Genomic DNA, 24,972 nt, shown 5'->3' with positions numbered 1-24,972 from the left:
GTAAGGCACATGAGAGGGAGCTAAAACAAACTAAGGGAATGTGGCGAGGAAGAAACAAATAAGAGATTACATTGAGCGGTTATGGAGACATCTCTAGGGAAGAGACGTCTCCATGCTCTTAGTAGTGATTAAAATATAGAGACTTTAGGATTTGTGGAGACACCTCCAGGGAAGAGGTCCATGCTCTTTGTAGATATTTGAAGAGACTTTAGGATTTGATATAGTTGTGACTCACCTCAGCATTAAATGGGTCCAAGCAAGGCTTAAAGAGGCTCAATTGCAAACCCAAGCAAGAGGGATGTTAGGAAGACCACTCGATGGTTGATTGGGGATATCTGAGATACCATTGTACCATAATGATATATTGTATTGTGGGTGATGCCATATTAATACTGATAGGCTCGTATTATTAGTATATGCATTTGGGCCGTGTTAGTGTTATTGGCCACTATCATATGGGGGATGCCATATTAATATTGACATGCTTGTATTATTATTATATGCATTTGTTGGGGCCATGTTAGTGTTATTGGTATTGTGGGTGATTTACTATGTTCATGAATATTGATATAATGTATTACTGGTGTTGTGTTTCTACCTATGAACATAATCATGTTCATACTAATATTGATAGGCTCGTATTATTAGTATATGCATTTGTTGGGGCCATTTGAGTGTTATTGGTATTGTGGGTGATATACCATGTTGATGAATATTAAGCTGGCATATTACTGGTGTTGTGTAGAAATTCTACCTATGAACATAATCATGTAGATGAATATTGAGATGGAGTATTACTAGTGTTGTGTTTCTCCCTATGAACATAAGCATGTTGTGATTAACTATTAATAAGGAGTCCAATTAATTATTCTAACCAATGTGATTAATGCTTTTGAGAGTAATGGGCGTTGAGCAGTGCAAGGATATTGATTCAAGTGTCACACATGGATGACAGTCTAAGCATGGTGTGGGGTGCCAATCAAGGTGTCATGTTGAGTATTTATAGAGTGTGCAAGTTTCTATATTTATCATGTTTGATGAATATTGAGCTAGTGTATTAGTGGTGTTGTGTCTCTAGCACAATGAACATAATCTTAATTGTTAAGGATTCCCATTAATTATTCTAACCAATGTGATTATAACGCTTATGAGTAATGTGTATTGAGCAGTGCAAGAATACTAATTAAAGTGTCGCACATGGATGACGGTCTGAGCATGGTGTGGAGTGCCAATCATGGTGTCATGTAGAGTATTTATGACGGTGTGCAAATGTCTATATTTAATTAACGCCATATTTTAGATTTGTCCGCCGAATGTTGTAGTTGTAATTGCAATGTATTCTATGTTTGCACATCTTAGATGTGCAAGAGATCAATTTTTTTATTGTTAAGGTATAGCATAAGGTACTAAGATTTATATTTGAAAAATAAGACGCATATTTGGATGTACTCAATCCTATTATTACAGATGGGAAGGAGAGCCACCATCTACAAGGGACACATTAGACCCAATGCTGTGTTGTGAGTTTTTCTTCCTTATTTTTGCACTTTCTATTGGTGGATTATGTTTATAGTCTTGTTTCAAAGAGAGAAATGGTATACGTACTTAAAAGCTTTTGTAAATCTACGAGCAAGTCTTCGGCGACCACACGTAAAAAAGTTGGTCGTGCATTTCTAATGAGAAAGGACATAAACCCATTATCCAAACTAGAGTGTACTCTCTCGCTCTCTTGTGTGCTAAGTGGTTGTTTTCATAATTAGAGAGGGATTACTTGCACACTTAAGCAATAGAGTGCTTTTTCTCTATAATGAGATTGTGTGAGGTTAGCATCGTTATGCAATCGGTTGCACCCACAGAGCTTACCTTGCTTTTACTTGCAAATAGTAATAGTAAAAGTAATAGTAAGAAGCTTGATAAGGAGAAGAGTCATGTGTGAACATGAACATAGCAAAAAAAAAATAAAGTACCCAGAATTCCAAGAATTTGAAGTATATATATCAAATGCCAGTTAGCAATTACGAAAGTTATAAAGTGCAATGTTGCATATTCTACATTCATAAGATTTGTAATCAATTCAAAGCCCTTGAGCGAATTAATCATTAGACATTTTAAATGGATGTGCTCTCTCTCTCTCTCTCTCTCTCTCTCTCTCTCTCTCTCTCTCTCTGTGTGTGTGTGTGTGTCCCGTGCACGCGCCATTAAAAGTATTTATGTCACATAACTTCTTGGATTGGAGAAGAAAGAAAAGGAAAGAGGTGGTTCTTTCTTATCATCCTTTGCTAGACTCTCTCTCCCCGCTTTTCTCTCTCCATCTCTCTCCCTTTAGCCATTACGAGCACCTATGTCACATAACTTCCTAGATTGGAGAAGAAAAAAGACAGAACTGGTGGTTCTGTTTATGATCCTTTGCTAGATTGGATTCACATAACTAATGTTGCACCCCATTTTCTAGATTTGGATTCACATAACTAATATCATATAACTTCCTAGGTTGGAGAAGAAAGAAGAGGGAAGAGGTGGTTCTCTCATATCATCCTTTGCTAGATTGGATTCACATAATTAATTTCGCAGCCCATTCCCTTATGGAAATAAACGATTCAACTTTTAATTTAATTATATTCTTAACATGGCTTGCAACTCTCCGGTTGAAGAATGCCATGTGAACTTTTATCTTGCCTTGGCAAAATGGCTAAAATTTTGGCAGTTTTAGTTCTAAAATCAATTGATAATTAATTAAGGTGAATTAGCATATGGTTTATTTATACATGATGCAACCATACCACACGTGGTCCTAACCAGTATGATAGCATGCAAAGGGTGTTTGGGAGGGGGTAAGGCACATGAGAGGGAGCTGAAACAAACTAAGGGAATGTGGTGAGGAAGAAACGAAGAAGAGATTACATTGAGCGGTTATGGAGACATCTCTAGAGAAGAGGTGTCTCCATGCTCTTAGTAGTGATTAAAATATAGAGACTTTAGGATTTGTGGAGACACCTCTAGGGAAGAGGTCCATGCTCTTTGTAGAGATTTATAGAGACTTTAGGATTTGATATAGTTGTGACTCACCTCAGCATTAAATGTGTCCAAGCAAGGCTTAAAGAGGCTCAATTGCAAACCGAAGCAAGAGGGATGTTAGGAAGACCACTCTATGGTTGACTGGGGATATCTGAGATACCATTGTACCATAATGATATATTGTATTGTGGGTGATGCCATATTAATACTGATAGGCTCGTATTATTAGTATATGCATTTGGGCCGTGTTAGTGTTATTGGCCACTATCATGGGGAATGCCATATTAATATTGACATGCTTATTATATGCATTTGTTGGGGCCATGTTAGTGTTATTGGTATTGTGGGTGATTTACTATGTTTATGAATATTGAGATAGTGTATTACTGGTGTTGTGTTTCTACCTATGAATATAATCATGTTTATACTAATATTGACAGGCTCGTATTATTAGTGTATGCATTTGTTGGGGCCATTTTAGTGTTATTAGTATTGTGCGTGATATACCATGTTGATGAATATTGAGCTGGCGTATTACTGGTGTTGTGTAGAAATTCTACCTATGAACATAATCATGTAGACAAATATTGAGCTAGTGTATTACTAGTGTTGTGTTTCTACCTATGAACATGTTGTGATTAATTATTAAGGAGTCCAATTAATTATTCTAACCAATGTGATTAATGCTTATGAGAGTAATGGGTGTTGAGCAGTGCAAGGATACTGATTCAAGTGTCACACATGGATGACAGTCTAAGCATGGTGTGGGGTGCCAATCAAGGTGTCATGTAGAGTAGTTATGGCAGTGTGCAAATTTTTATATTTATCATGTTGATGAATATTGAGCTAGTGTATTATTGGTGTTGTGTTTCTGCCAATGAACATAATCTTAATTGTTGAGGATTCCAATTAATTATTCTAACCAATGTGATTATAACGCTTATGAGTAATGTGTGTTGTCGCACATGGATGACGGTCTAAGCATGGTGTGGAGTGCCAATCATGGTGTCATGAAGATTATTTATGGTAGTGTGCAAATGTCTATATTTAATTAACGCCGTATTTAAGCTTTGTCCGTTGAATGTTGTAGTTGTAATTGCAATGTATTCTATGTTTTCACATCTTAGATGTGTAGGAGATTAATTTTTCTATTGTTAGGTATTGCATAAGGTACTAAGGTTTATATTTGAAAAACAAGACCCACATTTGGATGTACTCAATCCTATTATTGCCTCCATGGGTCTATTTTTGGAATAAAAGATATAAATACTACAGATGGGAAGGGGAGCCACCATACCATCTACAAGGGACACATTAGACCCAATGCTGTGTTGTGAGTTTTTCTTCCTTATTTTTGCACTTTCTATTGGTGGATTATGTTTATAGTCTTGTTTCAAAGAGAGAAATGGTATACGTACTTAAAAGCTTTTGTAAATCTATGAGCAAGTCTTTGGCGGCCACACATAAAAAAGTTGGTCGTGCATTTCTAATGAGAAAGGACATAAACCCATTATCCAAACTATAGTGTATTCTCTTGCTCTCTTGTGTGCTAAGTGGTTGTTTTCATAATTAGAGAGGGATTACCTGCACACTTAAGCAATAGAGTGCTTTTTCTCTATAATGAGATTGTGTGAGGTTAGCATTGTTATGTAATCGGTTGCACCCACCACAGAGCTTACCTTGCTTTTTATTGCAAATAGTAATAGTAATAGTAATAGTAATAGTAAGAAGCTTGATAAGGAGAAGAGTCATGTGTGAACATGAACATAGCAAGAAAAATAAAGTACCCAAAAATCTAAGAATTTGAAGTACATATATTAAATGCTAGTTTTAGCAATTATGAAAGTTATAAAGTGCAATGTTGCATATTCTACATTCTCATAAGATTTGTAATCAATTCAAAGCCCTTGAGAAAATTAATCATTAGACAAATGGATGTGCTCTCTCCTCTCTCTCTCTCTCTCTCTCTCTCTCTCTCTCGCATGCACACGCCATTAAAAGTATTTATGTCACATAACTTCCTGGATTGGAGAAGAAAGAAAAGGAAAGAGGTGGTTCTTTTTTATCATCCTTTGCTAGACTCTCTCTCCCCCCTTTTCTCTCTCCATCTCTCTCCCTTTAGCCATTACAAGCACCTATGTCACATAACTTCCTATATTGGAGAAGAAAAAAGAGGGAACTGGTGGTTCTCTTTATCATCCTTTGCTAGATTGGATTCACATAACTAATATCTTATATATTCCTAGGTTGGAGAAGAAAGAAGAGGGAAGAGGTGGTTCTCTCATATCATCCTTTGCTAGATTGGATTCACACAATTAAAATCGCAGCCCATTCCCTTATGGAAATAAATGATTCAACTTTTAATTTAATTATATTTTTAACACGGCTTGCAACTATCCGCTTGAAAAATGCCATGTGAACTTTTATCTTGCCTTGGCAAAATGGCTAAAATTTTGGCAGTTTTAGTTCTAAAATCAATCGACGATTAATTAAGGTGAATTAGCACATGGTTTATTTATACATGATGCAACCATACAACACATGGTCCTAACCAGTATGATAGCATGCAAAGGGTGTTTGGGAGAGGGTAAGGCACATGAGAGAGAGAGCTGAAACAAACTAAGGGAATGTGGCGAGGAAGAAATGAAGAAGAGATTACATTGAGCGGTTATGGAGACATCTCTAGAGAAGAGGTGTCTCCATGCCCTTAGTAGTGATTAAAATATAGAGACTTTAGGATTTGTGAACACACCTCTAGGGAAGAGGTCCATGCTCTTGTAGAGATTTATAGAGACTTTAGGATTTGATATAGTTGTGACTCACCTCAGCATTAAATGGGTCCAAGCAAGGCTTAAAGAGGTTCAATTGCAAACCCAGGCAAGAGGAGACGTGGTTTTCTTATATCATCCTTTGCTAGATTGGATTCACATAATTAATTTCGTAGCCCATTCCCTTATGGAAATAAATAATCATCCTTTCCTAGATTTGATTCACATAACTAATGTTGCACCCCATTCCCTTATGGGAATATATGAATCTTTTTTCAATTGTGTCCACAATTAATCATGTTTTCAAGATGGCTTGCAACTATCCCCATAATCACTCACCTTCACAAAATAGCTTGCTTACATATGTGGCTACGATAATTTTTCACAAAACCTCAACAAGATTGAGATACCAAATCTCCAAAATGTGTCCCGTCTCCCCATGGCAAAAGTGATTCGCCATGGCTATTATTATCCTTTTCATAAACCCCAACTCAACATAAACCATTGACTATTGTATTATTTATGAAACCGATTGAAAAATGCCATGTGAACTTTTATCTTGCCTTGGAAAAATGGTTAAAATTTTGGTTGTTTTAGCTCTAAAATCAATCGATGATTAATTAAGGTGAATTAGCACATGGTTTATTTGTACATGATGCAACCATACCACACATGGTCCTAATCAGTATGATAGCATGCTAAGCGTGTTTGGGAGGGGGTAAGGCACATGAGAGGGAGCTAAAACAAACTAAGGGAATGTGGCGAGGAAGAAACAAAGAAGAGATTACATTGAGCGGTTATGGAGACATCTCTAGGGAAGAGACGTCTCCATGCTCTTAGTAGTGATTAAAATATAGAGACTTTAGGATTTGTGGAGACACCTCCAGGGAACAGGTCCATGCTCTTTGTAGATATTTGAAGAGACTTTAGGATTTGATATAGTTGTGACTCACCTCAGCATTAAATGGGTCCAAGCAAGGCTTAAAGAGGCTCAATTGCAAACCCAAGCAAGAGGGATGTTAGGAAGACCACTCGATGGTTGATTGGGGATATCTGAGATACCATTGTACCATAATGATATATTGTATTGTGGGTGATGCCATATTAATACTGATAGGCTCGTATTATTAGTATATGCATTTGGGCCGTGTTAGTGTTATTGGCCACTATCATATGGGGGATGCCATATTAATATTGACATGCTTGTATTATTATTATATGCATTTGTTGGGGCCATGTTAGTGTTATTGGTATTGTGGGTGATTTACTATGTTCATGAATATTGATATAATGTATTACTGGTGTTGTGTTTCTACCTATTAACATAATCATGTTCATACTAATATTGATAGGCTCGTATTATTAGTATATGCATTTGTTGGGGCCATTTGAGTGTTATTGGTATTGTGGGTGATATACCATGTTGATGAATATTAAGCTGGCATATTACTGGTGTTGTGTAGAAATTCTACCTATGAACATAATCATGTAGATGAATATTGAGATAGAGTATTACTAGTGTTGTGTTTCTCCCTATGAACATAAGCATGTTGTGATTAACTATTAAGGAGTCCAATTAATTATTCTAACCAATGTGATTAATGCTTATGAGAGTAATGGGCGTTGAGCAGTGCAAGGATATTGATTCAAGTGTCACACATGGATGACAGTCTAAGCATGGTGTGGGGTGCCAATCAAGGTGTCATGTTGAGTATTTATAGAGTGTGCAAGTTTCTATATTTATCATGTTTGATGAATATTGAGCTAGTGTATTACTGGTGTTGTGTCTCTAGCACAATGAACATAATCTTAATTGTTAAGGATTCCCATTAATTATTCTAACCAATGTGATTATAACGCTTATGAGTAATGTGTATTGAGTAGTGCAAGAATACTAATTAAAGTGTCGCACATGGATGACGGTCTGAGCATGGTGTGGAGTGCCAATCATGGTGTCATGTAGAGTATTTATGACGGTGTGGAAATGTCTATATTTAATTAACGCCATATTTTAGATTTGTCCGCCGAATGTTGTAGTTCTAATTGCAATGTATTCTATGTTTGCACATCTTAGATGTGTAAGAGATCAATTTTTTTATTGTTAAGGTATTGCATAAGGTACTAAGATTTATATTTGAAAAATAAGACACATATTTGGATGTACTCAATCCTATTATTACAGATGGGAAGGAGAGCCACCATCTACAAGGGACACATTAGACCCAATGCTGTGTTGTGAGTTTTTCTTCCTTATTTTTGCACTTTCTATTGGTGGATTATGTTTATAGTCTTGTTTCAAAGAGAGAAATGGTATACGTACTTAAAAGCTTTTGTAAATCTACGAGCAAGTCCTCGGCGACCACACGTAAAAAAGTTGGTCGTGCATTTCTAATGAGAAAGGACATAAACCCATTATCCAAACTAGAGTGTACTCTCTCGCTCTCTTGTGTGCTAAGTGGTTGTTTTCATAATTAGAGAGGGATTACTTGCACACTTAAGCAATAGAGTGCTTTTTCTCTATAATGAGATTGTGTGAGGTTAGCATCGTTATGCAATCGGTTGCACCCACAGAGCTTACCTTGCTTTTACTTGCAAATAGTAATAGTAATAGTAATAGTAAGAAGCTTGATAAGGAGAAGAGTCATGTGTGAACATGAACATAGCAAAAGAAAAATAAAGTACCCAGAATTCCAAGAATTTGAAGTATATATATCAAATGCCAGTTAGCAATTACGAAAGTTATAAAGTGCAATGTTGCATATTCTACATTCATAAGATTTGTAATCAATTCAAAGCCCTTGAGCAAATTAATCATTAGACATTTTAAATGGATGTGCTCTCTCTCTCTCTCTCTCTCTCTCTCTCTCTCTCTCTCTCTCTCTCTGTGTCCCGTGCACGCGCCATTAAAAGTATTTATGTCACATAACTTCTTGGATTGGAGAAGAAAGAAAAGGAAAGAGGTGGTTCTTTCTTACCATCCTTTGCTAGACTCTCTCTCCATCTCTCTCCCTTTAGCCATTACGAGCACCTATGTCACATAACTTCCTAGATTGGAGAAGAAAAAAGACAGAACTGGTGGTTCTGTTTATGATCCTTTGCTAGATTGGATTCACATAACTAATGTTGCACCCCATTTTCTAGATTTGGATTCACATAACTAATATCATATAACTTCCTAGGTTGGAGAAGAAAGAAGAGGGAAGAGGTGGTTCTCTCATATCATCCTTTGCTAGATTGGATTCACATAATTAATTTCGCAGCCCATTCCCTTATGGAAATAAACGATTCAACTTTTAATTTAATTATATTCTTAACATGGCTTGCAACTCTCCGGTTGAAGAATGCCATGTGAACTTTTATCTTGCCTTGGCAAAATGGCTAAAATTTTGGCAGTTTTAGTTCTAAAATCAATTGATAATTAATTAAGGTGAATTAGCATATGGTTTATTTATACATGATGCAACCATACCACACGTGGTCCTAACCAGTATGATAGCATGCAAAGGGTGTTTGGGAGGGGGTAAGGCACATGAGAGGGAGCTGAAACAAACTAAGGGAATGTGGTGAGGAAGAAACGAAGAAGAGATTACATTGAGCGGTTATGGAGACATCTCTAGAGAAGAGGTGTCTCCATGCTCTTAGTAGTGATTAAAATATAGAGACTTTAGGATTTGTGGAGACACCTCTAGGGAAGAGGTCCATGCTCTTTGTAGAGATTTATAGAGACTTTAGGATTTGATATAGTTGTGACTCACCTCAGCATTAAATGTGTCCAAGCAAGGCTTAAAGAGGCTCAATTGCAAACCGAAGCAAGAGGGATGTTAGGAAGACCACTCTATGGTTGACTGGGGATATCTGAGATACCATTGTACCATAATGATATATTGTATTGTGGGTGATGCCATATTAATACTGATAGGCTCGTATTATTAGTATATGCATTTGGGCCGTGTTAGTGTTATTGGCCACTATCATGGGGAATGCCATATTAATATTGACATGCTTTTTATATGCATTTGTTGGGGCCATGTTAGTGTTATTGGTATTGTGGGTGATTTACTATGTTTATGAATATTGAGATAGTGTATTACTGGTGTTGTGTTTCTACCTATGAATATAATCATGTTTATACTAATACTGACAGGCTCGTATTATTAGTGTATTCATTTGTTGGGGCCATTTTAGTGTTATTAGTATTGTGCGTGATATACCATGTTGATGAATATTGAGCTGGCGTATTACTGGTGTTGTGTATCATGTAGAAACATATTGAGCTAGTGTATTACTAGTGTTGTGTTTCTACCTATGAACATGTTGTGATTAATTATTAAGGAGTCCAATTAATTATTCTAACCAATGTGATTAATGCTTATGAGAGTAATGGGTGTTGAGCAGTGCAAGGATACTGATTCAAGTGTCACACATGGATGACAGTCTAAGCATGGTGTGGGGTGCCAATCAAGGTGTCATGTAGAGTAGTTATGGCAGTGTGCAAATTTTTATATTTATCATGTTGATGAATATTGAGCTAGTGTATTATTGGTGTTGTGTTTCTGCCAATGAACATAATCTTAATTGTTGAGGATTCCAATTAATTATTCTAACCAATGTGATTATAACGCTTATGAGTAACGTGTGTTGTCGCACATGGATGACGGTCTAAGCATGGTGTGGAGTGCCAATCATGGTGTCATGTAGATTATTTATGGTAGTGTGCAAATGTCTATATTTAATTAACGCCATATTTTAGATTTGTCCGCCGAATGTTGTAGTTGTAATTGCAATGTATTCTATGTTTGCACATCTTAGATGTGTAGGAGATTAATTTTTCTATTGTTAGGTATTGCATAAGGTACTAAGGTTTATATCTGAAAAAAAAGACCCACATTTGGATGTACTCAATCCTATTATTGCCTCCATGGGTTTATTTTTGGAATAAAAGATATAAATACTACACATGGGAAGGGGAGCCACCATCTACAAGGGACACATTAGACCCAATGCTGTGTTGTGAGTTTTTCTTCCTTATTTTTGCACTTTCTATTGGTGGATTATGTTTATAGTCTTGTTTCAAAGAGAGAAATGGTATACGTACTTAAAAGTTTTTGTAAATCTATGAGCAAGTCTTTGGCGGCCACACATAAAAAAGTTGGTCGTGCATTTCTAATGAGAAAGGACATAAACCCATTATCCAAACTAGAGTGTATTCTCTTGCTCTCTTGTGTGCTAAGTGGTTGTTTTCATAATTAGAGAGGGATTACTTGCACACTTAAGCAATAGAGTGCTTTTTCTCTATAATGAGATTGTGTGAGGTTAGCATTGTTATGTAATCGGTTGCACCCACCACAGACCTTACCTTGCTTTTTATTGCAAATAGTAATAGTAATAGTAATAGTAATAGTAAGAAGCTTGATAAGGAGAAGAGTCATGTGTGAACATGAACATAGCAAGAAAAATAAAGTACCCAGAAATCCAAGAATTTAAAGTACATATATTAAATGCTAGTTTTAGCAATTACGAAAGTTATAAAGTGCAATGTTGCATATTCTACATTCTCATAAGATTTGTAATCAATTCAAAGCCCTTGATAAAATTAATCATTAGACAAATGGATGTGCTCTCTCCTCTCTCTCTCTCTCTCTCTCTCTCTCTCTCTCTCTCTCTCTCGCATGCACACGCCATTAAAAGTATTTATGTCACATAACTTCCTGGATTGGAGAAGAAAGAAAAGGAAAGAGGTGGTTCTTTTTTATCATCCTTTGCTAGACTCTCTCTCCCCCCTTTTCTCTCTCCATCTCTCTCCCTTTAGCCATTACAAGCACCTATGTCACATAACTTCCTATATTGGAGAAGAAGAAAGAGGGAACTGGTGGTTCTCTTTATCATCCTTTGCCTGATTGGATTCACATAACTAATATCCTATATATTCCTAGATTGGATTCATAACTAATATCCTATATATTCCTAGGTTGGAGAAGAAAGAAGAGGGAAGAGGTGGTTCTCTCATATCATCCTTTGCTAGATTGGATTCACACAATTAAAATCGCAGCCCATTCCCTTATGGAAATAAACGATTCAACTTTTAATTTAATTATATTTTTAACATGGCTTGCAACTATCCGCTTGAAAAATGCCATGTGAACTTTTATCTTGCCTTGGCAAAATGGCTAAAATTTTGGCAGTTTTAGTTCTAAAATCAATCGACGATTAATTAAGGTGAATTAGCACATGGTTTATTTATACATGATACAACCATACCACACATGGTCCTAACCAGTATGATAGCATGCAAAGGGTGTTTGGGAGAGGGTAAGGCACATGAGAGAGAGAGCTGAAACAAACTAAGGGAATGTGGCGAGGAAGAAATGAAGAAGAGATTACATTGAGCGGTTATGGAGACATCTCTAGAGAAGAGGTGTCTCCATGCTCTTAGTAGTGATTAAAATATAGAGACTTTAGGATTTGTGAACACACCTCTAGGGAAGAGGTCCATGCTCTTGTAGAGATTTATAGAGACTTTAGGATTTGATATAGTTGTGACTCACCTCAGCATTAAATGGGTCCAAGCAAGGCTTAAAGAGGCTCAATTGCAAACCCAAGCAAGAGGAGAGGTGGTTTTCTTATATCATCCTTTGCTAGATTGGATTCACATAATTAATTTCGCAGCCCATTCCCTTATGGAAATAAATGATTCAACTTTTAATTTTATCATATAGAGACTTTAGGATTTGATATAGTTGTGACTCACCTAAGCATTAAATGGGTCCAAGCAAGGCTTAAAGAGGCTCAATTGCAAACCCAAGCAAGAGGAGAGGTGGTTTTCTTATATCATCCTTTGCTAGATTGGATTCACATAATTAATTTCGCAGCCCATTCCCTTATGGAAATAAATGATTCAACTTTTAATTTAATCATATTTTTGAGATGGCTTGCAACTATCCACATAATCAATCACGTTCACAAAATAGTTTACATATGTGGCTCTGCAATATTTTTTCAAAAAACCTCAACAAGATTGACAAACCAAATCTCCCAAATGTGTCCTATCTCCTTATGACAAAATTGATTTGTTCTACATCTGTGGCTATTATTATCCTTTTCACAAAATCCAAACGACGTAGATTAATACATTCCCAAGAAGAACAAAAACTTCGTGCCTTGTAGTGAAAAAGCTTTATATAACCTTCTAATTTCCAGCCTTGTACTTTTTGTGTTCCCTTTAAAATTTTTTTAAAAGTTAAAAATAAGACAAATGGACGTGCTCTCTCTCTCTCTCTCTCTCTCTCTCTCTCTCCTCATTAAAAGCACCTCTGTCATAACTTCTTAGATTGGAGAAGAAACAAGAGGGAAGAGGTGGTTTTTTTAATCATCCTTTGCTAGATTGGATTCACATAACTAATTTCACACCCTATTTTCTATATTAGATTCGCATAACTTTCTGGATTGGAGAAGAAAAAAGAGGGAAGTGGTGGTTCTTTTTTATATTCCTTTCCTAGATTTGATTCACATAACTAATGTTGCACCCCATTCCCTTATGGGAATAAATGAATCTTTTTTCAATTGTGTCCACAATTAATCATGTTTTCAAGATGGCTTGCAACTATCCCCATAATCACTCACCTTCACAAAATAGCTTGCTTACATATGTGGCTACGATATTTTTTTCACAAAACCTCAACAAGATTGAGATACCAAATCTCCAAAATGTGTCCCGTCTCCCCATGGCAAAAGTGATTCGCCATGGCTATTATTATCCTTTTCATAAACCCCAACTCAACATAAACCATTGACTATTGTATTATTTATGAAACCGATTGAAAAATGCCATGTGAACTTTTATCTTGCCTTGGAAAAATGGTTAAAATTTTGGTTGTTTTAGCTCTAAAATCAATCGATGATTAATTAAGGTGAATTAGCACATGGTTTATTTATACATGATACAACCATACCACACATGGTCCTAACCAGTATGATAGCATGCAAAGGGTGTTTGGGAGAGGGTAAGGCACATGAGAGAGAGAGCTGAAACAAACTAAGGGAATGTGGCGAGGAAGAAATGAAGAAGAGATTACATTGAGCGGTTATGGAGACATCTCTAGAGAAGAGGTGTCTCCATGCTCTTAGTAGTGATTAAAATATAGAGACTTTAGGATTTGTGAACACACCTCTAGGGAAGAGGTCCATGCTCTTGTAGAGATTTATAGAGACTTTAGGATTTGATATAGTTGTGACTCACCTCAGCATTAAATGGGTCCAAGCAAGGCTTAAAGAGGCTCAATTGCAAACCCAAGCAAGAGGAGAGGTGGTTTTCTTATATCATCCTTTGCTAGATTGGATTCACATAATTAATTTCGCAGCCCATTCCCTTATGGAAATAAATGATTCAACTTTTAATTTTATCATATAGAGACTTTAGGATTTGATATAGTTGTGACTCACCTAAGCATTAAATGGGTCCAAGCAAGGCTTAAAGAGGCTCAATTGCAAACCCAAGCAAGAGGAGAGGTGGTTTTCTTATATCATCCTTTGCTAGATTGGATTCACATAATTAATTTCGCAGCCCATTCCCTTATGGAAATAAATGATTCAACTTTTAATTTAATCATATTTTTGAGATGGCTTGCAACTATCCACATAATCAATCACGTTCACAAAATAGTTTACATATGTGGCTCTGCAATATTTTTTCAAAAAACCTCAACAAGATTGACAAACCAAATCTCCCAAATGTGTCCTATCTCCTTATGACAAAATTGATTTGTTCTACATCTGTGGCTATTATTATCCTTTTCACAAAATCCAAACGACGTAGATTAATACATTCCCAAGAAGAACAAAAACTTCGTGCCTTGTAGTGAAAAAGCTTTATATAACCTTCTAATTTCCAGCCTTGTACTTTTTGTGTTCCCTTTAAAATTTTTTTAAAAGTTAAAAATAAGACAAATGGACGTGCTCTCTCTCTCTCTCTCTCTCTCTCTCTCCTCATTAAAAGCACCTCTGTCATAACTTCTTAGATTGGAGAAGAAACAAGAGGGAAGAGGTGGTTTTTTTAATCATCCTTTGCTAGATTGGATTCACATAACTAATTTCACACCCTATTTTCTATATTAGATTCGCATAACTTTCTGGATTGGAGAAGAAAAAAGAGGGAAGTGGTGGTTCTTTTTTATATTCCTTTCCTAGATTTGATTCACATAACTAATGTTGCACCCCATTCCCTTATGGGAATAAATGAATCTTTTTTCAATTGTGTCCACAATTAATCATGTTTTCAAGATGGCTTGCAACTATCCCCATAATCACTCACCTTCACAAAATAGCTTGCTTACATATGTGGCTACGATATTTTTTTCACAAAACCTCAACAAGATTGAGATACCAAATCTCCAAAATGTGTCCCGTCTCCCCATGGCAAAAGTGATTCGCCATGGCTATTATTATCCTTTTCATAAACCCCAACTCAACATAAACCATTGACTATTGTATTATTTATGAAACCGATTGAAAAATGCCATGTGAACTTTTATCTTGCCTTGGAAAAATGGTTAAAATTTTGGTTGTTTTAGCTCTAAAATCAATCGATGATTAATTAAGGTGAATTAGCACATGGTTTATTTGTACATGATGCAACCATACCACACATGGTCCTAATCAGTATGATAGCATGCTAAGCGTGTTTGGGAGGGGGTAAGGCACATGAGAGGGAGCTAAAACAAACTAAGGGAATGTGGCGAGGAAGAAACAAAGAAGAGATTACATTGAGCGGTTATGGAGACATCTCTAGGGAAGAGATGTCTCCATGCTCTTAGTAGTGATTAAAATATAGAGACTTTAGGATTTGTGGAGACACCTCCAGGGAAGAGGTCCATGCTCTTTGTAGATATTTGAAGAGACTTTAGGATTTGATATAGTTGTGACTCACCTCAGCATTAAATGGGTCCAAGCAAGGCTTAAAGAGGCTCAATTGCAAACCCACGCAAGAGGGATGTTAGGAAGACCACTCGATGGTTGATTGGGGATATCTGAGATACCATTGTACCATAATGATATATTGTATTGTGGGTGATGCCATATTAATACTGATAGGCTCGTATTATTAGTATATGCATTTGGGCCGTGTTAGTGTTATTGGCCACTATCATATGGGGGATGCCATATTAATATTGACATGCTTGTATTATTATTATTATATGCATTTGTTGGGGCCATGTTAGTGTTATTGGTATTGTGGGTGATTTACTATGTTCATGAATATTGATATAATGTATTACTGGTGTTGTGTTTCTACCTATGAACATAATCATGTTCATACTAATATTGATAGGCTCGTATTATTAGTATATGCATTTATTGGGGCCATTTGAGTGTTATTGGTATTGTGGGTGATATACCATGTTGATGAATATTAAGCTGGCATATTACTGGTGTTGTGTAGAAATTCTACCTATGAACATAATCATGTAGATGAATATTGAGATAGAGTATTACTAGTGTTGTGTTTCTCCCTATGAACATAAGCATGTTGTGATTAACTATTAATAAGGAGTCCAATTAATTATTCTAACCAATGTGATTAATGCTTATGAGAGTAATGGGCGTTGAGCAGTGCAAGGATATTGATTCAAGTGTCACACATGGATGACAGTCTAAGCATGGTGTGGGGTGCCAATCAAGGTGTCATGTTGAGTATTTATAGAGTGTGCAAGTTTCTATATTTATCATGTTTGATGAATATTGAGCTAGTGTATTACTGGTGTTGTGTCTCTAACACAATGAACATAATCTTAATTGTTAAGGATTCCCATTAATTATTCTAACCAATGTGATTATAACGCTTATGAGTAATGTGTGTTGAGCAGTGCAAGAATACTAATTAAAGTGTCGCACATGGATGACGGTCTGAGCATGGTGTGGAGTGCCAATTGTAAGATTCCTCCCCAGCCTTTGAGGTATACAGGAGTAAGAATCTCCCTTTTTGATCTCTAAAATAAAAGAACGATTCTGTTTAAGAAAGAAAGACCCTTTTCCTAGAATACTTCTCAGGAGTTCCACCTGTTTTAAGGATTCAGAACAATGAGTTCAGAAGTAAAAATCGGTGTTTTGGATACCAAGGTTTTGGTCTTCATTTGAGTACGGCCCAAAAGAAGTTCTTTATCTATTGGGGAGTTTAAGAAGTTATCCCCCAGATATTGTGAGCCTTATCTGAATTCAATGAAAGTAGGTGACTTAGCCTACAAGCTTCTTTTATCTCTTCATCTCAAAATTCTTAATGCCTTCTATAGAAAAATGTGTCAAACCCAAATCATGGAAAGACGGTAAAACTTCAGTGGCAAGTTACCGTTGGCTTCTAAGTTACGCTAGCTCCTTCCTTTATATAAGTCGTAACTTTTACTTGTCGCTCACAATAATCTTACTCCCATCAATCTCCTTTCTTTCTAAATCTCCTTCATGGCTTGGCAACAAGAATTAGTTTTATCCATAATGATTCCTCACCTTCAAGATGCAAGTGAGTCTGTAAAGAAGGATTTTATAGAACAGTATGAGCGCTCACTTTTTCCTCACTTGGGAACTTCTGTAGCGCAAACCAAATGGCGGACCTATCAAAACATAACTAGGGTAACACCCTGGGGTCAACAGCACTTTCGTAACAATGTCCGCTTGGCCATGGCTATTGAAGCTTTGGGTTTGGGTCCCCGATACTACTGCGTCATGAGATCAAGACATCTTGGGTTTTCTGAGCGGGTCTTTTTACTGGCGTGTTTTCTTCCTCATGAGAAGATATGCCTTTACCCCGTTTTTGGCTTACCTCTCAGAGGTCCTTTTGTTAGGTCACCTCATACCACTGAGATAGGTGCGGCAATAACCAGCAGAATCATTCCCATAGATGAGTTACCCTATACTTGTGCAGCTTGTGAGGACTGCTTTTGTGATCATATGATGGATGGGCTTATGGAAGTGTAAAGAGTTCTTCTATCTTTACTGTATAAGTTTCGAGAATGAATAAAGTTTAAATCTTGTTCTTATTTTGAATCTTGCTCTCTTTAAGACGTTTCTTGGTGGTTAATGTTGATTAAAATTTTTCTCTAAGTCTCATATTCGTGCATCTTGCGAAATTATCCCAGTTTACGAGATGAGGACATCTCGCATTTTTTAAGTGGGGTAGAATGTAAGATTCCTCCCCCACCCCCTTTTGATGTCTAGTATCTTTCCCTGTAATCAATCCCTCTTCAGAAATATAAAGACCTTGTTTCTATCTCTTTTAGCCTAGAGAGAGAAAAATATTCTAGAGAGAGAATATTCAGATTTTGAATATTTTTGGATAGAAAAATATCTCTTATAATTCAGATGAGTTCCCCTGAAATAGAAATTCAAAAAGAATTTTCCAATGTGCAATTGGAATTAATTGGAAATGTGTATAAAGGACCTTAGCCTAAGGGTCTAGATTTTCAAAAAAATTTGGATTATGGTCCAATTAAGGTTCCTATGGGCCAATAGCATCAATACATGTGTAGGGAGGAGATAAATCCAATTTGTAAAAGAAGATACCCAAAAATGAGTAAATGCTCACATAAGATGAAGAGTTGAAAATGTACAAGGTTTATTAGTAAAAAATTATGAGCAATATTAAAAGTATGACATATGTAAGGAAGGGGAGTTCTTTAAAGGAGGTGCATATTTCACATAAGATGAAGAGTTGAAAATGTACAAGGTTTATTAGTAAAAAACTATGAGCAATATTAAAAGTATGACATATGTAAGGAAGGGGAGTTCTTTAAAGGAGGTGCATATTTCACATAAGATGAAGAGTTGAAAATGTACAAGGTTTATTAGTAAAAAATTATGAGCAATATTAAAAGTATGACATATGTAAGGAAGGGGAGTTCTTTAAAGGAGGTGCATATTTCACATAAGATGAAGAGTTGAAAATGTACAAGGTTTATTAGTAAAAAACTATGAGCAATATTAAAAGTATGACATATGTAAGGAAGGGGAGTTCTTTAAAGGAGGTGCATATTTCACATAAGATGAAGAGTTGAAAATGTACAAGGTTTATTAGTAAAAAAACTATGAGCAATATTAAAAATATGACATATGTAAGGAAGGGGAGTTCTTTAAAGGAGGTGCATATTTCACATGCTTGAATGAGTTTTAAACTCATAAAAATTGAGATATTTTATCTCTCCTCTCTCCTAATTCAAGTCTAGTTCCAAAAAGTTAGCTTAACTGACCTAAAAATGGTCAAATATTGACCAAACTAATTTAGAAAATTCTAGAATCAGTTTGTTTGGTTAGGAGCTCAATTTTTCCTATAAATAGAAGCCTCCCCCTTGTTGAAAAATATATAGTGTTTATGCATCGTTACTCTACTCCACCTAAGCCAAGAACTGTGAATTCATTTAATAATTCACTAGTTTTTGGAGCTTCCCTCTTTCTTCAATCCCCATTAGTGGCTCCATCAACATACTTAACCAATTGATTGGTTGGGGGCCTCTACCGTGAACAAAGAATCAAGCAACTTGTAAGGTAATTAGTGAATATTGCTCTTTTCTATAATTTCTCAATGTTTCTCTCTTCTCAACCCCTCTCAAGCTTGAGAAGCTTAATTGGTATGGTTTTTTAAATGCTATTAAAGTTAATTGGTGAATAGTAGTGAAGAGTTACATAATTTAATAAATGCTATTGAAGTTAATTTTTATTTATGTTTAAACTCTAATGGTTTTTATGTAATTTCTCTCTCTCACTCAAGAAATGGTCATACTCATGACCCATTCTCAATCCACATGAAGCATTTCATAAAGCTTTTCCTTAATCCAAGATTAAGCTATGCTTGAGGCCAAATTAATGGCTTTTTCCTATGCTTTTAGTTTATGCATATTGATGATTCAATCCATTATGGATTAATGATCCAATTAGAGATCATTTTAATTATTTCCTTAATGATAAGCTTTATCCCTTAGAAAAATTGAGATTTATCAGTCATAGCAGCGGAGCTATGGCAAAATTTTTATAAAAATTATGCATAAAATAATTTCATTCAAAGCATAAAAAGAGGACTTCCTACCATATTCTAGGAATTATCATCCTAGACTAATTGAAAGAATTTCATTATAATCATAGAGAAATTGAATTTTTATATTATGCATAAAGAATAAGTTTTTATATTAAAAGTGTTACTTTTATCATTTTTATTTACTTGCATAGAAGTATGCATAATGGATAAATTTTTATATCAAAAGTGTTACTTTTATCATTTTTATTTACATGCATAGAAGTATGCATAATGGATAAATTTTTATATCAAAAGTGTTACTTTTATCATTTTTATTTACATGCATAGAAGTATGCATAATGGATAAATTTTTATATCAAAAGTGTTACTTTTATCATTTTTATTTACTTGCATAGAAGTATGCATAATGGATAAATTTTTATATCAAAAGTGTTACTTTTATCATTTTTATTTACATGCATAGAAGTATGCATAATGGATAAATTTTTATATCAAAAGTGTTACTTTTATCATTTTTATTTACATGCATAGAAGTATGCATAATGGATAAATTTTTATATCAAAAGTGTTGCTTTTATCATTTTTATTTACATGCATAGAAGTATGCATAATGGATAAATTTTTATATCAAAAGTGTTACTTTTAGCATAATTGAATTTCATGCATAGAGGTATGCATAAGAGATGAATATTTTATTATAAAAGTGTTACTTTTACAATAATTGAAATTCACGCATAGAGGTATGCATAAGAGATGAATATTTTATTATAAAAGTGTTACTTTTAGCATAATTGAATTTCATGCATAGAAGTATGCATAAAAGATATGAGAAGTGATAAGATATGATAAGATGCATATAAGATGAGTTAAGATGTGATAAGATGTGTATGGGATGAGATAAGAAGTGTATGAGATGAGATAAGATGTATATGGGTTGTGATAGGGTGAGAATGGAGGTGATATAAAAGATTAGATATGAAGGCATATGGGGTTATATGAATGGGAATGTGAAAATGGATGTATGTATGTGGATGTGTGGATGTGGAGATGGGAGTGTGGATGTATGAATGTGAAAATGGATGTATGCATGAAGATGTATATGCATAGATGTGAATGTGGATGTAGACGTGGTTGTATAGAAGTGAATGTAGAATGTGGATATGGATGTATGTATGTATGTGGATGTAGATGTGGATGTATAGATGTGAATGGGAATATAGATGTGGATATAGATGTGAATGTGAATGTAGATGTGGATGTATGTGAATGTGGATGTAGATGTGGTTGTATAGATGTGAATGTGGAACGTGGATGTGGATGTATGTATGTATGTGGATGTAGATGTGAATGGGAATGTGGATGTGGATATATGTGAATGTGGATGTAGATGTGGATGTATAGATGTGAATGTGGAATGTGGATGTGGATGTATGTATGTATATGGATGTAGATGTGGATGTATAGATGTGAATGGGGAATGTGGATGTGGATGTATGTATGTATGTGGATGTAGATGTGGATGTATAGATGTGAATGGGAATGTGGATGTGGATGTATGTATGTATGTGGATATGGATGTATGAATGAGGACGTGATAGTGGATGTATGCATGTGGATGTGGATGTATGAATGAGGACGTGATAGTGGATGTGGATGTATGGATGTGGATATGGATGTGTATGTATGAATGTGGATATGGGATGTGGATGTATAAATGAGGATGTGAAAATGGAGGTAAGCATGTAGATGTGGATGTATGGATGTGAATGTGGATGTGGATGTGGATGTATGGATGTGAATATATGATATGTGATGTGAAGGAATCTGAAGTGAAGAGATGGAAAATGATGTGATTGGATGAGTACACATATAAATGGAATGAGGAATAAGTAATGTGGATTATATGAGGGATAATGTGGAAAAATTAGAGTTAATATAGAAATTGTATTTGTAAACTGTTTGTAAATGCTGTTTGTAAACGGCTGTTTTATGTCAAGAATGCTGGGAAAGCATTTTGACCGTCTTGTGATTAAGGTCGTGGAGACCTAACTGATAAAGTTGCAACTGCTGACGGAGAGTCAATGGAGGACGTCTCGCGTAGCAAGGTCGGCCGAGGTCTTGACCAGCCTCGGTTCGATTAAAATGGTGAGCTTCCGGTACGGTGGATGAGGGACCAAGGAAGCGGCCTATGAGTGAAGCGCTAGGTCACCTGCGAAGGATCCTAGAGGGTGCTGACCATACGGTGCTCGGGCTCTGGGTCGCCTAGGATACCCACGCGTGCGTCGAGGAAGATATTGGAACAAGGAGTAAGAGTTGTTTTGTGAAACCGGGCATGGATCTGGTTGACTGACCTTGCTGGTCCTCAACGGATGAGTCCATGGCTCTTTTATATGGATCTGTTGGTTGATCTTGCTGATCTTCAACGAGAGTCCATCTTGATAAGTGATTATATTGCCGAGTATTATGGGCTAGGAACTATGGAAACGGCCTCTGTGTGGACAGGTGGTGAGCGTTCTAGTTGCCAATGATGCCATAGATACTCTGATGAAAAAATGATGGGAAATTATGAATCAACTGGATAAATTGGGAGATTGTGATCAGTGGTACTATGGTTTCATTAAAGGATTGTTTTAAAGTTAGCTGATGCTAAGAAAAAGGCAATTTTCATATTGGGTGTGTAAGTGGTGTGGCTAGTTTTATGTTTGCATGAAATTCCGGCTAGGGGGCCTTGGAACTCTTTTCCTTGGTACCCGGGACAAAACCTAACCAAATTCCAAATTGGATCCCATCACTACAGTGGTTGGGCGGTTGGCTAACCCATGGGATCGGATGGGGTTAGGCTGGACTGATGGATCCGTAAATCGAGATTTAATTTCTATTATTACGATAGATGAAGTAAATCCCGGATAGAAATTGTTCTATGGATAGGAATCAACGGCTGTGCCTCTTGATGGGGAAAAAAGCGCTGATCCCAATGATCCAAGTGCAAGTTTCTTCCTTGATTTGACCAAGTACCGTTAAAGGTGCAGTCAGATCAGTTGATCCGTAATGATCTTGACTACGTTAGAGTAAAGAGTTATCCTGGTGGAATCGCCCATGCTTTCCGGGTAAAGGAAGTTTTTCCGGTTTCGGTTTTGGACAAACCGACGGATTAGTCTCTTGTCCGGATATCGGTGGGCGAGGCCCCGAGTGTGAGACCCCTACCCACGCACGATGTGCTACTTCCGCTGCTAGTACCCCGAATCCGTTGCGTGGTGGGAACAGGGGGATCTCACAGTTGGTATCAGAGCATTTGGCTAATAAAGATCAACTGAGAAGACAAATATGTCAAAAATTTATCAAGAAACACAAAAAGGTTGTAATTGTGTGATATAAGTCATACAATTTGATATTCAAACTAAAATTCGTAAATTGGTAATTGGGTCTTCAGATGGAAGTACCGCAATTATATAGAATCCCTGACTTGCTTGAGGCCTAGACATGATGGTATTTACCTTATAATTCCAAGGGCCGTGACTACCCGTATATACCGAGAGTATACTGCAGCTCTTTACTGACAGTATATACGAGTAAATCTAAGACTTGAAATTTTAAGCGTTAATGCTATCCAGATGATGAATTCGAATGTGGTTGATATGATTTTTAATTCTGTTTGAGAACTGATGAAATTGATTTGGATTCTGATTGAAAAATGATGATTTTCAAAATTTAGTTGAAATGTAATAAGCTGAGCGAAACCACATGAGGATGAATGGGACGAGTCCCTGTGATGATATTCATAACTGGAATGATGATAACGATTTCAGCAAATCACTATGAGATTAGTGGATTGTGCTGTCAAAGTGCTACTGTTAACACTTGACTCGGTATATCAAGTTAAGGGATGACAAATTGAAAACTTGCTTGACTGAAATTCCCGTGGAGGAATGTTCAGAAAGAAAAAAATTTCGATCTGATGGACCATTATCGTGTTAAAGATATGAATGATATGATCTAAAATGAATTGTTATTTAATGATGAGTTCTATATAAGGGATATTTATCCCCGTATTCTGTTGGGTTGACCAGAATATAAGGAACCCTAGAATAAATTGGATCTTAAGAAAAAGACTTATCCTCTACTTGGCGAGATGAGGACATCTCGCACTTTTTTAAGTGGGGTAGAATGTAAGATTCCTCCCCAGCCTTTGAGGTATACAGGAGTAAGAATCTCCCTTTTTGATCTCTAAAATAAAAGAACGATTCTGTTTAAGAAAGAAAGACCCTTTTCCTAGAATACTTCTCAGGAGTTCCACCTGTTTTAAGGATTCAGAACAATGAGTTCAGAAGTAAAAATCGGTGTTTTGGATACCAAGGTTTTGGTCTTCATTTGAGTACGGCCCAAAAGAAGTTCTTTATCTATTGGGGAGTTTAAGAAGTTATCCCCCAGATATTGTGAGCCTTATCTGAATTCAATGAAAGTAGGTGACTTAGCCTACAAGCTTCTTTTATCTCTTCATCTCAAAATTCTTAATGCCTTCTATAGAAAAATGTGTCAAACCCAAATCATGGAAAGACGGTAAAACTTCAGTGGCAAGTTACCGTTGGCTTCTAAGTTACGCTAGCTCCTTCCTTTATATAAGTCGTAACTTTTACTTGTCGCTCACAATAATCTTACTCCCATCAATCTCCTTTCTTTCTAAATCTCCTTCATGGCTTGGCAACAAGAATTAGTTTTATCCATAATGATTCCTCACCTTCAAGATGCAAGTGAGTCTGTAAAGAAGGATTTTATAGAACAGTATGAGCGCTCACTTTTTCCTCACTTGGGAACTTCTGTAGCGCAAACCAAATGGCGGACCTATCAAAACATAACTAGGGTAACACCCTGGGGTCAACAGCACTTTCGTAACAATGTCCGCTTGGCCATGGCTATTGAAGCTTTGGGTTTGGGTCCCCGATACTACTGCGTCATGAGATCAAGACATCTTGGGTTTTCTGAGCGGGTCTTTTTACTGGCGTGTTTTCTTCCTCATGAGAAGATATGCCTTTACCCCGTTTTTGGCTTACCTCTCAGAGGTCCTTTTGTTAGGTCACCTCATACCACTGAGATAGGTGCGGCAATAACCAGCAGAATCATTCCCATAGATGAGTTACCCTATACTTGTGCAGCTTGTGAGGACTGCTTTTGTGATCATAT

This window comes from Cibotium barometz, chromosome 1 (genome assembly GCF_041138505.1).
Source record: "Cibotium barometz isolate CiBa-2024 chromosome 1, ASM4113850v1, whole genome shotgun sequence".
Lineage (NCBI taxonomy): Eukaryota > Viridiplantae > Streptophyta > Polypodiopsida > Cyatheales > Cibotiaceae > Cibotium > Cibotium barometz.
Note: the sequence above shows the minus strand (reverse complement) of the source record.